The sequence below is a fragment of the Portunus trituberculatus genome, chromosome 43, assembly GCF_017591435.1.
Source record: "Portunus trituberculatus isolate SZX2019 chromosome 43, ASM1759143v1, whole genome shotgun sequence".
In the NCBI taxonomy this organism is placed as follows: Eukaryota; Metazoa; Arthropoda; class Malacostraca; order Decapoda; family Portunidae; genus Portunus; species Portunus trituberculatus.
Window position 1 is genome coordinate 3,049,171 of NC_059297.1, and position 17,500 is coordinate 3,066,670.

Sequence of the window (17,500 nt, forward strand, 5' to 3'; positions counted from 1 at the left end):
TATGGTACAACATTAATACATTTTCAAAAGATCGACAAATTAGCTGAACGCATGACCGGAGGAAGTGGTGTGTGCGTGTGTCCAAATAGTTCAACATACATAATTTGGTGATAAAAATAGGAATGCAACGAGCTTCATTTAATCCTGTGAAAAATGCTACACACACACACACACACACACACACACACACACATCACCGAGGGTTGAGAGTTCGGTGCATGGGTGTGGCGGTGAAGGCTGTTATCAATACCCGGCACATCGTTCTCCTTCACTTCGTCCCTGTCTGCCTCACACAACACCCTGGAGCGGTTCTCTCTCTCCTCTGAAGGCACGCGCTACCTCCCTTACGGCTCCCCGCTGTGCATACAATTACGTCACACGCATAACTCACTGCTGGGTAAATGATGAAATCGCTGAATTATGGAGACCAATCCGCCCATTAATCGGAATTCCCCACATCGGCTGCCAACGAAAATAATCAGCGCACCTCTCACCTAAGTATAGGAAGAGGGAGGGGGGAAGATTCTGGCTGTCTGATTAACTTCTGCAGTATTTATAGTGGTGTGGATAGGCTGGAGAAGGAAAGGAAGACCTGAGAGAGGGTTTATGGGGGCAGTGAAAGACGTGCTTGTAGTGGGCGGGACTGAGTGAGTCTTGAGTTGAAGGCTTGATCCGCTGTGGCTATTCCTAGCGGGACCACCTGACAAGATGGCTCGTGTTATTCAGTTTCCATTTTTTTTACCTTGGCTGCTTTCATCTGGTTCTGGTGGAAGTTATCAGGTGTTTTCAAGAGTATTTTTCAAGATTCTGATGCTAATAGGGGTTCTGCATCATCAAAGAAAAAAAAAACACCCAGAGAATTTGACTGCTCATATTAGCCAGGAAGGGAGTGGGTGACGGGTGTCCCTCGTCTATTTGTATACGCAATGACGCGTCACATGGCTGAATTATATTTGTATAGTTTAGCATATATAGGTTAGGTTCGCTTCACACGAATTTTTATTTTCCGAGTAGAAGAACTGTACAATTTAGAAATGAATGAAGTCTACGAGTATGTAATGCTACACAGGGCATTCCGCCACGTGCACTGCTGAACTATCTGGCTCTGTGCATTCTAAAATACCATACACCACGGTTGTATAGTACGTACGTGGAACACCTCAGGCAGACAGTATTTACCCGAGCAGCAAGAGCGCCGCGCTGCTGACTCACAGGCATTTTTCTGCATACTCTGTACACCGCTAGGCGTGAACCGTTAAGGGGAAAACCGTCCGTGCGAAGCGACCCATACTTCAGGTATGTACATGATTGCGTTACAGTTTCACTTAATGTAATCTAATGTGTATTATCCTATCTTTAAACAACTGGCTTGCCTGGCATACGGGTGATTCACAGTGATGCATAGGTAAATACCGCACGAAGGCAAGCGACAATTAGAAACAGTTTAGGGGGACGGAACTCACAGTAGGATGGATCTGGTCACTCACGGCACAAACGGTTCACCGGCAGCGGACTGGGTGATGGGCAAATGAGGATGTGGTGAATGATTTCTGCTATTTTCAAGTTAACCACTTCAGGGCGACGTCATCTCTATCACTTTCCGATGTTAATAGAAAATCTTGGTATACGATATGTTTCATAACTGAATAGTTAGAAACAAATCTCCAGTTATTACAATTTATATAGCTGATCTCCTCAAACGAATAAACGAGAATTTCATGAAGCTTGGAAACTGTTCGTAGTAAATGCAGAGAGAAGTCTTCAATTGACATAAGGAATATATGAAAAAGTGCCAAACAAATCCTCACAGTCAGTAACCAGGAAGCACAGCACAAAAGTAATAAGTTCAGGCTTAATAAATCTAGATTATAAAATAAATAGATAAACTGCACTACGAACAGCGAGGCAGATAAAGGTAATACACTCTTTAATCAACTTTTTTTGTAGAGAATAATTAAGGAGCTTTTAAAAGATTAGACAAACATATGGATGGGACTGACAGGTAGACACAGGCAGCCATGTTTTACACACGGTTGACTACCACGTGTATGCCTGACTGATGGCTTCTTGCAGCTTCCCCTATTATATTACTTTCTTACTGAATAGGGTGACTTTATACACATGCCTCTGCTAGTCACATGGGTCGCGCTGGGCACTGACGGGAGCATTTGCCTACCACTCTCACACGCACACACTGGCGCTGGCAAGAGCAGGGGCCGACCACCGCCTCCCCAAAATAAGCTGAAGGTGCACAGGGCAATAATAATAAAGCGCAAGAGCAGTGTCCTTAATGCATGAAGTGGCAACCCCAGTGCGTTAACTGCGCCAATCGTTGTGGTACAGATGGCGATAGAGGCTCACGTGTGCACGAAAGTTTGTCACCACTCACGGAGGAATGATGTACCAGGTGCAGTGTCGCTCTGAGCTGACGAAGGGGATCGATTGTAGGACAGAAAGTATCAGGACTGTGATTGTGATTTTCTTCGTTCCTCTTTTGTGTCCATGCGTTTGTTTTTTTTTTTTTTCTATCTATTTCCCTTTTTCCGTTTCTTTCTTCAATGATGCATAAATACTGACGTTAAGTTTTATACCGTTGTTCAATTTTTGCTTACAATCTTTTCTTTTCTCCACGTATTGATTTTCTTAGGATTTCTTTTTCGTCTCCTTCTCCCCCCCAATCTCTCTCTCTCTCTCTCTCTCTCTCTCTCTCTGACTTTTTTGCCACTGTTGCTTTTTTTTCCTACATAAAATCAATACTGTGACTTTTTTTTCCTGATACTTTCTTTCGATCAACGAGGAGATAAGTTCTGTGGGATCAGGAACACACACACACACACACACACACACACACACACACACACACACACACACACACACACACACACACACACACACACACACAGTCCTACCCGAAGATCGGTCTATGAGCTCTGAGCTCGCTCCGTAATGGGGAAGACTGGCTGGGTGACCAGCAGACGACCGAGGTGAACACACACACACACACACACACACACACACACACACACACACACACACACACACACACACCAGCTGTAAATACAGGTGGCCGCTTTCGAAAACACATTTATTTTTGTTGTAGTGGCCGCCGTGATACAGTGGAACCATGCGTGCTTTGGGGTCCGAGTGGTCTCCAAGCGTATGGGTTCGAATCCTGTCCACGGTCCGAGTGTAGGTTGGGCTTCCTCACTCGGGGCAACGGTGTCCTAGCGGGTGGGGTTTGAGATAGGAGGTACCACAAAAAGTAAAAAGTGTGTGTGTGTGTGTGTGTGTGTGTGTGTGTGTGTGTGTGTGTGTGTGTGTACACGCGCGTTTATAAAAGGAAAGTCAACGCAGTGAAATTCCGTAGTTACAAAAATATTACGAAGATTACGAAAGTCGAGAGAGAGAGAGAGAGAGAGAGAGAGAGAGAGAGAGAGAGAGAGAGAGAGAGAGAGAGAGAGAGAGAGAGAGAGAGAGAGAGAGAGAGAGAGAGAGAGAGAGAGAGAGAGAGAGAGAGAGAGAGAGCCATGCGTGCTTTAGGGTCCGAGGGGTCTCCAAGCGCACGGGTTCGAATCCTGTCCACGGTCCGAGTGTGGTTGGGCTTCCTCACTTGGGGCAACGGCTTCCTAGCGGGTGGGCTTTGAGATGGAGGTACCCCAAAAGTATCCCCTTTAGCCCATAAATTCCGTGAAAAGCCCACATGGTATAGATAAAAGAGAGAGAGAGAGAGAGAGAGAGAGAGAGAGAGAGAGAGAGAGAGAGAGAGAGAGAGAGAGAGAGAGATAGGGAATGAATATATTTTAACAGAAGGAGCGAGTAAGGAGAGAGGACGGAAGAAAATTACTTACTGAAGTGAATGCTACAGGAAATTACTTATGCTGGAGTCAAGAAAATGTCAGAAAAAAAGAAAAAAGAAAAAATAATCAAATACCACAACATATTCGTGGATTTTTACTACTTGCCATCTATCACAAAGGAACATAAAGGAAAAGAATAAAGGAAAAAAAAAAAAGCCAAACAGCAACAGACTTATCGTCCCTTAACCTTCTCAGTACCATGACGCATTTCCTTATTTCTTCTGCTTACTGTTTGGTGATTCTGTAGTGCTTCAGAAACATACGTGGGGAGTAAAATAGTGAAGACTGTGACTTTTAATCTTCTGACCTCCATTGTACACAAATCCTAAGATAAAACTGTGTCCCAGTACTGAAGGGGTTAAGAGGTTTGTTCGCATTATGTTACATACACCAGTGGTTCCCGATCAGTAAGGCGAGCTTTACTATAGGAAGGTGTGAGGAGGAACGGGGGATGGTGGATAGGGTGGAAGGGCGGATCGTGAAGTCATCTACCATACGAATAATTACTTGAAAAAGTTAAAAATACATCATGAAATTATTCCAAGATACAAATTAAAAAGAAGTCTCGCAGCTGTTTAACCTATTCAGTACCAGGACATGTTTTCATATTCATTCTACTTACTATTTAGTGATTCTATACAGCTTCAGTAACTTACATGGGATTAAAATTGTGAAGACTCTGGCCATTAACCTCTTCAGTACCATGACGCGTTTTCATATTAATTCTGCTTACTATTTGCTGATTTTGTAGTTTTAAAAGCTTATGTGGGGATTGAAATAGTGAAGACTGGTCATTAATCTTCTGAACTCCATAGACACTTCCTTATGTCAATAAAATCGTCTAGTCGTACCCAAAACTCATGGTAAAGTTGCATCCCAGTAATGAAGGAGTTAATTTGTCTCATCTGTTTCAATTCAAGTAAAGGAGAAATAAAGAAAGGAAAAGTATCCAGCACAACCCTAACAGCAAACGCCTACACAAACTACAACACCTCCACCGCGACAATATTAAAGATGGTGACCGGACACCTTGTTACTCGACATTTCTCTCCCAGACACTTTGCTACTGGCTTTCTCGTTACCAGATAATTCGCTACTAGGACAATTTGCTACCATGTCATTTTGCTACCAGAAAGTAGTCAGGTAGGACACGTGGAAATGAGTACAAGCTAGAAAAACCTTGATTCAGTAGATACTGGTTCACTAAGTCCCATTAAAGACACCCATCCACAGTAGAGCAGTAAAGCCGAGCACTTCTCTTCGTATATCAACAGGTCAGAGGGCATTGACTATTGGCTCACCTTTGCGTCAAGTGCATTACCGTGAAGCCTCCACAGCACCGCTCATTAAGGTGTCTCTATTGAATCCCTCTTGCCAGGACCCACTCAAGCACCTCGGCTTCTCATTTCTATTTCTTACAGGCTCTCCTAAAAGTTACTCGGGTTTTCAAGTGTGTTTTCATGATTCTGATAAGAGATTAATAGGAATTTTGTGGCTTCAGTGGTGAAAAGAAACCCATGGAAACCCGACAAGTGATCTCCGAGGCATCTTAAAATAATTGGTCTGTGATTTTTATACGTCTTCAATACCAAGACACGTTTTTATATCCATTCACAAGTTTATGAGGCGATTAAAATAGTGAAGACTGGCCATTAATCTTCTAACCTCCATAAACCCTTCCTAATATAAATAAAATCGTCTAATCCCAACCAAAACTCATGGTAAAAATGCGTCCCAGTACTGAAGGGATTAACATTGCCCGGTCAAGTCTAAGCTAAGGAATGTATTAAGTCCGTATTTTCCTAGCAGTATCCCCAGTGACTCCCGTGCCTCGGTGCTGTGTGCCAACGCGAGGGAGTGAGCGGTGTCAGAGTTAGTTAAAATATTTGACATTAGATAAACACACTGCATGAAAATATATACCTAACACGTCAAAGGCACAGTGTATGATTATATACTTCTCTCTCTCTCTCTCTCTCTCTCTCTCTCTCTCTCTCTCTCTCTCTCTCATGTGTATGTTCGCCAAGTCAATACCTATATCCTGTAACCAGCGGTAGCATTGCACAATTACAGAATTCTGGCGGGAGGGAAGCCGGAATCCTGCAAGCACGGAAATTGTAATGTCACCCGAGCAGAGGCCAAGTACTGCTCCCACAAGAGTAATCGTGTCGTTCTCCCACGCGCTGGTCGGTGGAGCCGCTGGTGTTCGAAGTCGGGGTACACAGACACCCGCTGCCTCCCCACCCTTGCCCCATCACTGCAGCATGCTTGAAAGAGGAAAGGCGCGGAGGCGGGTCGGGGAAAACGTCTCTCTAATTCCACTTTATCTAGGCTGGTGTGAGACCCTTCGGCATTCAAGGTAAAGATAAAATTTGGCATTGCATTGTTCCGAGACAGTCAGGCGTCCGTGCCATACCGGGCCGCACAAAAGACGAGCACGAAAGAGGAAAGTTGCCTGCCTTGTCTGTTTGCGTTTCCGATGAACCCTGATAATTGTGTTTTCGCATTCCTGTTTGTTCTGTGACTCTGCCAACACGTCACCTCCTGCCTGCACCCCTCGACTTCAGGAACCGTGCTCTGAAACACTTTGTTCGCTCATAAGGACCATTTTTCACAGATTTTTCATTCTTGTTTTCGGATTCTCATGCATTTTTTTTTTCCATGAATGAAGGAGGATATTTGTTAAAATTTCGGTAGACTGTTCTTTCATGAGGACCATTTTTCAGAGATATTTGTTTCTGGTTATCGTACATATTTTCCTCCCATTCATGAACAAGATACTTTTTCCACCTTCCCTAGAATCAAGGACACACCTCAGAAAACAAGAGTAAAGTCACTCCCGCCGGAGCCACTTGGGCACAGTTGAGGTAAAACACTGGGACGTTTGAGAACACGGCCCAACAGACTCGGTGCGGATGTAAAGGGATTATTTCAGTATTGTTATGAAATTATGTCACTCCCGCCGCCGCCTGTCAGCACCACTACCACCACAACCACCGCTGCCTAACACCCACACAAACCTGCGTCTGCCGATTACCTCACCACTGCATCACCGGCTTTCCCCGCGGCTCATCTCACTTCTAGCAACTCCGTACAACTGGGTCACCACTATGCTCCCTTCCGCCAACGAGCCCATTACTTGTGTACACTACCATCTATCTTACACCCGCCACATTATAGCAAAACTACACACAAGCCACAACGCGGAGTAGAGCCGGCTGCGTGAATTCAAGAGAGAACATCCAGAGCGGAGTTGCTACACGCACATTTTAAAAAGGCTGGACGTCACGTGAGCTAGTTCTGGGAAATGTTAATGTATGTTATTGTTCTCTTTGAATCATTATAGTTTGCTTACTCGTCATAGCAATCCTTAATTACGTTATGCACCATGAACACTGTTAGTATGTATTTGATGTATAAGCTAATGTTCTTTTGGAGTCGTTACAGTTTGCTCACTGCTCATATGAAGTAATCTTAAGGTACAGTATTAAATAAGGCATCATGAAAACTTGCAGCTATCTTCTATTTGTGGCAGCAACAAAGAATGACTTAAATGAAATGCGTGACGGACTACAGACACAGATAACTTGTTAATAATTCTCACACATGACTTTGCGTCACAAAATGCACACGTGAAATCTGATTAGGCTAAATGAACACATAACTCCACTAACACTCGCAAGAAACCCGTACAAAGAGAGAAAAGAAAATCACTTTGCTCCCTCACCACAACTAATGTCAAAGGCCGCAAAGATGATTAGCCGCGGGTTCTCAAGTGTCTGTTTTATCAATAATGTAAAAATCTTATTAATTTGTCACTATAACCGTAAAAAAAAAAAAAAAATCCTTTAAAACCAGTGGAACTTCATTCAACTGGAGCCTTTTTGCATGTAGTGAAGGTGCGGATAGAAGTGTTTCTGAATACGGTCCCGCCGCCCACACAACCCGCGCCGCACCAAACGCTGTCCGGGAGAGCCTCGCAGGGAAGCCATCGATCGCCTGTCCTCCTGTCTCGTCCTCCCCTCGACCTGCAGGGGATCGAAACCCACTCGCAACGTTGGGTTAAGTAGCCCTGGTGTTTGTATCTTCGTTTATTGGCTTACCTACTCATTTGATTTATTTTCTTGTCTTTTATTTATGTTCTTACAATGTGTTGAGGTCAAGTCAACGAGAGAGAGAGAGAAGCAAAGGCACAAAAAGGATAATAAACACGAGGAGGGAGATGGTAACAGGAAAACATTGGGTTAAGCAGCTGATGTGATAAGAGTGTTGCTTTATATTCAGTGCCGAGGTCAAGTGAGCTAAGGCTTGACAAAAAGCACAATTATGTCAAGGCGCTCCAATGAAAGGCAAAGCAACTAAACATGTTGAGTAAAGGAGATGAATATTGTAAAAGAGAGAGAGAGAGAGAGAGAGAGAGAGAGAGAGAGAGAGAGAGAGAGAGAGAGAGAGAGAGAGAGAGAGAGAGAGAGAGAGAGAGAGAGAGAGAGAGAGAGAGAGAGAGAGAGAGAGAGAGAGAGAGAGAGAGAGAGAGAGAGAGAGAGAGAGACGGAAAAAGAAATCCTAAGAAAATCAATACGTGGAGAAAAGAAAAGATTGTAAGCAAAAATGAACAAAAGGATAAAACTTAACGTCAGTGTTTATGCATCACTGGAAAAAAAAAAAAGGAAAACGAAGAAGGGAAAGAGATAGAAAAAAAAAGAACAAACGCAAGGACACAACGGAGGAACCTCAAGAAAATCATCACCACGCTGCGAACAGGAAGGGGAAAAAAAAGGGTTAACGTCACTGTATTAAAGAAGAGCACCTTAGAAACTCGTAACTTTCCACTGAATATCTATTAATTTCACAACTTTTTTCTTTCCATTTAGTGAAAGCATATAAATAGTAACATAGACATTAAGTGTTGTATAAACATCTCATAAATATAATGTTCCTGCACTCACTTCTTCATGCATTCACTTTCCTCATGAAACTGTCAGATTGATAAGGCTGTACATCAAAGGGAAATAAAGGCAAGGAAGTTAAAAATAAACAGAGATGAAGAGGCAAGTCAACCATCTTTAAGACCCTTCCCTTCCCTTCCCTTCCCTTTTCTTCCCTTTCCTTCTCTTCCCTTGCCTTACCTTCCCTTGCCTTGCCTTGCCTTGCCTTCCTTTCCCTTCCATTCCCTGCCCTTCCCTTCCCTTCCCTTCTCTTCCTTTACCTTTCCTTTCATTCCATTTCTTCCATTCCCTTCCTATGCCTTGCCTTGCCTTGCCTCGCCTTCACTTCCTCTGCCTTCCCTTCCCTTCCCTTCCTTTCCTTTCCCTTCCCTTCCTTTCCTTTCTCTTCCTTTCCATTCCCTTCCCTTCCCTTTCCTTTACTTCCCTACTCTTCCATTCCCCTACCTTCCCTTTCCATGCCTTGTCTTACCTTCCCTTCCCTTCCCTTCCTTCCCTTTCCTTCCCTTCCATTCCCTTCCCATGCCCTGCCTTGCTTCGCCTCCCCTTCCCTTTCCTTCCTTCCCTTCTTTTCCTTCTCTGCCAAGCTGATCCCAAAAAAAAATAAAGACCTTCTGACGCAGTTTCTAAAATAGATTTTGAAACAAACAACCCTGTGTCGTTAAGATCATTTCATCACATTGTTTTGATTGACTGATTGACTGTCTGGCTGACTGACTGATTGAATGAGTGAAGTAAATGAATGAATGACTGTATGAGTAAGTGAACAAGTGAATGAATGAGCGGTGGGTAAAACATAAGAACGCAGAGTCTTACAATTTTGTGAAGCTTATCGTGACAGTACAGGGTGATGGTGCGTAACTGGCTGGCTCGAGCTGTCTGTGGTATGATGTATTCAGTGCGTGGAGTGAGGAGTGACTAGCTTGATACAGGAGGAAAAAGCGGGAGAGGGAAAGGGAGAGGGAGAGGGAGAGGGAGACTGACCTTCGACTACTGACGGAAAAGCTTTAGGTGAGGAATTTTGCTTCCCCCGTTGCCTTCCCACTTCATATCTCTCTAATTAGGACAAGTAGTAGTAGAAAGATCAGCCTTTTCCCAGAGACTCCAGGGAAGCTTAGAAACAATCCACTCAGCATTAGAGGCAAACGTGGTGCTGGGTCATCTCCAGAGTTACGCAGAGAAACACAAGTTTCATGCTGTCATTATTTAGCAAACCCAGAATGACAGGAAGGCAAGAAAAAAATGAACTAAGGACAAGGTTTTCTTCTCATTGCCTGTGTGTGTGTGTGTGTGTGTGTGTGTGTGTGTGTGTGTGTGTGTGTGTGTGTGTGTGTGTGTGTGTGTGTGTGTGTGTGTGTGTGTGTGTGTATGTGTGTGTTCCTTCTTCCCAGCACAAACACATCCTCCAGGTGGCCGTGAGTGGGCCCACTGATGCCCCTGCCGCTCTCGTGAATGAGTCCTTGTGCCCAGCGTTCGCCCGCACCAACCTCCGCCGTGCCGCGCCTCCCCGCACAACTGTTTCAAGGTCTGTGTTTTTATCTGCCGCATGATGCTACTTCTCATCACCCTTTCTGGCTGCCACTCTTAACCTCCTTTACTCCACCTCTTCCTCTTTCTCCTTCTCTCTTTCTCCTTCTCTTCTTCCTCCTCATCGCTACAGCTACTGTACACTACTGCATCTACGCTACTACATGCACCAACCGTCGGCTCGAGCTCCTGCCACCGCCGCTGTTTTTACTATTATGGATGCAGTTGTCATTCCAGCAGATTGTGATTGCGAATGTGCGTGTGTGTCAGAGAGAGAGAGAGAGAGAGAGAGAGAGAGAGAGAGAGAGAGAGAGAGAGAGAGAGAGAGAGAGAGTGAGAGAGAGAGAGTAGTAGTAATAGTTGTTGTTGTTATAGTAATTGGACACCGCGCAAGAATCAGACAGTAACTTGCGTATAAAGTCAGCATTGTGTTCATCGCAGAGAGGCACGGCAGGCGGTGAAAATGATACATACTTCGCACCTAGAAGATCAGCTTCCTCTGAGGGACTATTGTAGAGGCAACAGAGGGAGGGATGGAGGAAGGAGAGGTGGAGAGGGAGGGGCGAGGCAGAAGGGTGAGTGCGAGGTACGAGTGAAGGTAACGACGTGATGAGCTTAGTGCGTTTTTTTTTTTCTTTTGCCAGTCTCGTGTCCTCGTCTCGTGTCCTCGTCGCGTGTCACTCCCTGCTTTCTCATGCCACACAATTCTCATAGCCGTGGTTTTATTGCGGGGTAAGTACGCAGTTCTCGAGAAGCACTGATTTATGCGATGTTTCTTGCCCTTCGCCTGAGTTTTATATACGATTCGACAAATTTTCTCCCAGCACGATACCAGGGGACAGGAAAGTTAAGGACGTAATGTTCCTGTCCCATATTACTGTTGATGAGTGTAGACTGAAGAACATGCACGCGGGGTCCGATTGACGATGCAGAGATAACAGCGATGCGAGGGGAGGAGGAGGAGGAGAAGGAGGAGGAAGAGGAGGAGGAGGCGGAGGAGGAGCCAGAGGAAGAGGAGGAGGAGGAGGAGGAGGAGGAAGTGTGACGAAGTAAATGTGTAATATTCCTATCCTATCTCATATCACTGTTGTTAGGCACGCGGGGTCCGATTCACTTTGCAAGTAAACAAGGAGGAGGAGGAGGAGGAGGAGGAGGAGGAGGAGGAGGAGGAGGAGGAGGAGGAGGAGGAGGAGGAGGAGGAGGAGGAGGAGGAGGAGGAGGAGGAGGAGGAGGAGGAGGAGGAGGAGGAGGAGGAGGAGGTAGAGACGGAGGAGGAGGAGGAGGAGGTATGACGGGTGCAGGATGGAGAAGGGCCGGAGGAGGAAAAAATTCCAATAACACAAGAGGTGGCATATAATCATTACTGACTCAACTGTGCTCCGTGGCGTGGCCTCAGCGGGGAGCTGGGACACGTGCTGCTCAATACTGCTACCGCCCCGCCCTGCACCCCGCCACCAATCCCCGCCCCGCCGCGTGTAAACTGCTGCACACTATCTCCACCACCACCACCACCGCCATCGCCACCGCCACCTCCGTCCAGTACAGGCCTCGCAACACTTTGACACTGTGACGCATAAAGAGGGAATCGGTAGGGGATGGAGAGGGGATGTAGGTGGAAGGACTTCGGTTTAAGGTTGTACGATGAACCTCTTCGCTACTGGAACGCATTTTTACCATGAGTTTTGGATGTGATTAGACGATTTTATTTACATTAGGAAGGGTCTATGGGGGTCAAAAGATTAATAGCCAGAATCTTCACTATTTTTATCGCCACATAAGTTTCTGAAGCTGTATAAAACCACCAAACAGTAACCGGAATGAATATGAATGCGAGTCTTGGTACTGAAGGGGATAACGAAAGGAAAGTGAGAATTAGAGAAATGAAATATTATATACAGCATGTTTTAAATATTTTGCTATCTCCTTCTCTCTCTCTCTCTCTCTCTCTCTCTCTCTCTCTCTCTCTCTCTCTCTCTGTGCCTCAAAGATGATTAGATGCGTTCTCAAGAGTATTTCTCCTGTTCATAATGTAGAAATTTTAAACATTTCTCATAAAAATAGTCTTTAAAAAAATCTCGTTTAATTACAACCAGGTCGTTATGAATGAAGTGGCGGAGTTTCTATTGGAGTGTTTCAGAATAAGGTCCTATCTCGTCCACCACCACCACCATCACCACTACCACCACCACCACCCAAACCATCTCTCGCTCCAGTGCAGTAATCCAGTAATGGTCGTGGTGGGATTTCCCTTTGTATCGGCTCCCACTTCTGTTGTTCCTAGGGACTCAGCGCTTATACGTTTGCTTCTCGTCTGCTGTCTGTGTTGATTCTTGCCACGTACTGTCCAACGCTTTATTTTCTCACTGTGACTGTCTTCAGGGGGTCACAAAGATCATTAGTAAATTTCTCATTGGTGTTTTATTATCAAAGGTGTAGAATAGTTGTTACATTATCCTTTGATTTTATAAGCACACCTCTGAAAACCTCACTGACATCCACTACTGTCTGTTAACAGTAAGCCAGACAAGACGCTGAAATGATTGAGACTGCAGCCACGACCACACGAACATCACACACCCTTCGTACATTTGGCAGGCAAGTAGCATATACTCATAGAACTTATTACCATCAGAAAGACGCGAAAATTTCCCAACTCAACTTAGAACCATCTTGGCATACCTGTAATTTACATCAAAATGAAAAAGAATTGATAAATAGATAGATTAGTCGATAAATAAATAAATATACAGAGAACCTACCGTCAGTCTGCCTACCAGCCGATCCAAGAATATTGCCCCAACTTCTCCGCTCACCAACTCGTTTCTTCATCTTTTACTTAAGATAAGATAATGAGAGGCTTGATAAGAATATTTCACCTCTACATTCAAATTTCCCAGTGAAGATAAGACAAGTGACACCTCTTATCAACTCACTACATTGTAAGATAACACACAACCTAACCCGACCTAAAAATAACTCACATCATCGTAATTCTAAACACTCTTCTCTCACTAGGACTGTTTTCAAAGACCAAAGTGACGATCGGTATCGAATCATGTCAAGATTAGCCAACCCTCCAGCTCCTCTCGTTTCCTGGCTAACCCTTCGCAGCTCTTTCACTCACCTGACATGACGTGTGAATTAAAACATAAACAAAACTAACTTAACCTTAATTTTAACTTAACGTAATTTAGGTTAAAGTTAGGGTTATACTAGGTTAGGTTAAAGTTATGGTTAGGTTAGTTTTGCTTTACATATTTTCATTCACACATGTCAGCTGAGTGAAAGAGTTGCAAAGGGGAGCCAGGAAACGATCAGAGCTGGAGGGTTCGCTAATCTTGACATGATCCGAATTATCCTTAAAAACATTGATAAAAAGCATCCTTCAGACTTCTATAGACACACCAAATGAAGCTTATCAAACGTTTGGGAATACGCGACTCATTGTGGAGACAGGGAGAGCAGGTGAGAATCATCGTGCCTTTCTGTCCCCTGGGTGCTGTCCCTCCCCTCAGCCTCAAGTCATGTATTCCTCTGGGAGTTTGTTGTTTGTCAGGTTTTATGAGGAGAGTGTCACCAGATCAGAAGACGTAAGACTCAGGGATAAACATTAAATGCAACGGCAAATAGAGCAGAAACTTACTCTACTCTCACCATAGCTTGTATTCTGATATGTTTTTTTGGAGGGTTCTTACCAGAAACATTATTGAAAAACCAGACAGGTGACTAGTGCGGTTCGTGAATGTATGCTTCCTTCCGAAGACGCAGAACCACTATTAACCCCTTCGATACTGGAACACATTTTTACCTTGATATTTGTGTACGATTAGACCATCTTATTGACATTGGGAAGAGTCTATGGAGGTCAGAAGATTAATGGCAAAAGTTTTCACTATTTTACTACCCCACATAAGTTTCTAAACCTGTATAAAATCATTAGATAGTAAGCAGAATGAATATGGAAACGCGTCATGGTACTAAAGAGGTTAAAATCCCGAATAATTCACACATAATCTGATCAGTAGGAGTAGGAGAAAAGATGCGAATGTGAATGAAAAACACGAATACGTAAAGGTATGATAGCAGTATACATGAGTAGCTTACGTCACAAGCAGACCAGAAATAACTAATACTTATATCTTTTCGCTCATCCTTTGTGTTTCTTTGTGTATCATCACCAATTTCTCTCTTACTCCCAATCCCTCATCCTCACCCTCCTCCTCTTCCTCTTCCTCCTCTTCCTACTCCACAACCCTGAACTAGAAAGAACTATATATAACAGTCTGGTAACTCCTTTCGTTCTTCCTTTGTGTTCTTTTGTGTATCCTCTTCGCTTTTCCCTTCCTATCCTTCACCCTCTCCCTCTTCCTCTTCCTCTTCATCCTCCTCTTTCTCCTCCACAACTCAGTACTAGAAAGAACTAACTATAACGCTGTCTGATACCTCCCTTCGTCCTTCTTTTGTGTTTCTTTGTGTATCCTCGCTTTTTCTTCTTCCTTTCCCTCACCCTCTCCCTCCTCCCCTTACTCTTCCTCCTCAACCACCCAAAACTGCAAAGACGACCATTGCGATGTGCCTCCACGTAGAAGATGAGTTTAAAAGACGGCAGCGATTCAGCACACATCAAGCACTTCCTTCTCCTCTTTCTCCCCTCTTTTACCCCTCCCCATCTCTCCCTCCCTCCTCTCAACACCTTTCCAATACGTTCATTTCTTTTTTTTTTTAATGGGAGGTGTGGCAGGTCAATAGGGAGGAGGGGGAGAGAGGGGGAGAGGGGAGGATGGAGGGTCACGAGATCATTATGACCACACACGCTCGCCGACTATTCTGGGTAACACTTCACTCTCCCTTCCCTTCCCTTCCCTCCTTCCTTCCTTCCTTCCCGCTATCACCTTCACCACCACCACCACCACCACCACCACTAATGCTGCCGCCGCCACTGCCACTACCGTCGTCATCAGCACACGACTGACACGACGCTGAGCAGGTACAGGTGAGAAGTGATGAAGGAGGAGGAGGAGGAGGAGGAGGAGGAGGAGGAGGAGGAGGAGGAGGAGGAGGAGGAGGAGGAGGAGGAGGAGGAAGGAGAAGAAGAAGAAGAAGAAGAAGAAGAAGAAGAAGAAGAAGAAGAAGAAGAAGAAGAAGAAGAAGAAGAAGAAGAAGAAGAAGAAGAAGAAGAAGAAGAAGAAGAAGAAGAAGAAGAAGAAGAAGAAGAAGAAGAAGAAGAAGAAGAAGAAGAAGAAGAAGAAGAAGAAGAAGAAGAAGAAGAAGAAGAAGAAGAAGAAGAAGAAGAAGAAGAAGAAGAAGAAGAAGAAGAAGAAGAAGAAGAAGAAGAAGAAGAAGAAGAAGAAGATGATGATGATGAGGAGGAGGAGGAGGAGGAGGAAGAAGAGGAGAAGCAGGATGAGAAGGAGGAGGAGGACAAAAATAATCATGAATAACAAGAGGAAGAAGTAAAAGCAAAAGAATAAAATCGAGAACAAGAACAAGAAAAACAAGAAGAAAGAAGAAAAAAAGAAGAAGGAGAAGGGGAATAACGACATAACAACAACAACAACAACAACAACAACAACAACAACAACAACAACAATATCAAAAGCAACAACAACAACAACAACAACAACCACGCGTGTCCTTCCTATATAGCACTACAACAAAGCGAGGAACAAAGAGGAGGAGGTGGGGGAGCGGTTGGGGATAACACGAATATTGCGAGGCACTTACGCGAAAAAGAAAGGGAGAGAGGAGAGGAGAGAAAATCAGGGATATGGAATTGAGGGCAGCAGCAGCAGATGAGATGGAGATGAGAGGAAAGAAATACAATCAAAGGATAGAAAAAAAAAGAGAGGAAGGGAAGGAGGAAAAAAAAGAAAATAATGTAATGGAGATGAAAATGAATAAATGACGGAAGATATGATGATGATGAAGAGAGAGAGAGAGAGAGAGAGAGAGAGAGAGAGAGAGAGAGAGAGAGAGAGAGAGAGAGAGAGAACGTTCTGCCAATCCCTGGAGCACGATAAGCAAGCCCTGCGGCAGATGGTGGTGGTGGAGAGAGAGAGAGAGAGAGAGAGAGAGAGAGAGAGAGAGAGAGAGAGAGAGAGAGTGAGGGGGCTTACTTTCCTCCCTCCTTCCCCACACCTGCTGCCTCCTAACCCCCCGCTGAGCATAAACAGGGAAGCCCTCATTCTGTCCCTCTCTAATAGCTAGTGTGCGTGTGAGTGTGCGTGCGTGTGTGTGTGTGTGTGTGTGTGTGTGTGTGTGTGTGTGTGTGTGTGTGTGTGTGTGTGTGTGTGTGTGTGTGTGTGTGTGTGTGTGGATAAGAATGGCAGTATGTTGAGTGGAATTTTTTCATTTCTTCGTCTCGAAATTCTTTGCAGAGAGAGAGAGAGAGAGAGAGAGAGAGAGAGAGAGAGAGAGAGAGAGAGAGAGAGAGAAAAGTTTGGAGAGGGGAGAGGGATGGATCAGTAAATCCCAGCTTATAGTTTTCAAGACTGGAGCACCCCGAGGCGTCCCACCTGTGTGTGTGTGTGTGTGTGTGTGTGTGTGTGTGTGTGTGTGTGTGTGTGTGTGTGTGTGTGTGTGTGTGTGTGTGTGTGTGTGTGTGTGTGTGTGTGTGTGTGTGTGTGTGTTTTCCCGTAGTTTCATATCCGTCCCGGCAAGTTCTCATCCCAGCAAATCAGCTTTCCGTCTATTCCATTCCATTTTTAAGACTAGATATTTCTGAGTCACTTCTTACGTATCGAGAAACGCTTTGCTCCAAGGCCACAGAGATGACTAGGCACGCCCACAAGAGTGTTTCTTTTATTAATAGTATGAAAACTTAATTAATCTGTCACTGGATACGTAAAAAAACACGCTTAAATTTCTATGCAACTTCTACTAATGCCTTTTTAAAGTATAGCAAAGATGCAGCGCAGAACTGTGTAAGGAGATGGGCCTTAGCAACTGTGGCTTGTGTATGCGTATCTTCCGTCTTCTGCTTAGGAGCCAAACAAAACTAACAGCACCGTCCATAACACACACACACACACACACACACACACACACACACACACACACACACACGAGTATCGGCCATATTCAGAAACGACTTGCTCTCTCACCAAGACAATTTTTCAAGTCACCAGAGACGACGAGCCGGGTTTTCAAGACAGTTTCTCCTTATGACAAACT

The 17,500-nt window shown here is 44.5% G+C and overlaps 1 protein-coding gene across 3 annotated transcripts in view; it reads right to left on the reverse strand.

Moving 5' to 3' along the window:
• The window catches only part of LOC123517919 (WSCD family member AAEL009094-like), a 64,074-nt gene that overhangs the window by 34,103 nt on the left and 12,471 nt on the right, over positions 1-17,500 (reverse strand). Inside the window, exon 1 of one of the 3 annotated variants that reach the window (XM_045278383.1) lies at positions 13,087-13,107. The exons of 1 other annotated variant lie outside the window; for it this stretch is intronic. The gene's annotated coding sequence lies outside the window, so the exon portion shown is untranslated. Of the gene's footprint in view, positions 1-2,099; positions 2,122-13,086; positions 13,108-17,500 lie in introns of those variants that run through there. One more of the 3 variants, XM_045278382.1, reaches the window with a different exon arrangement.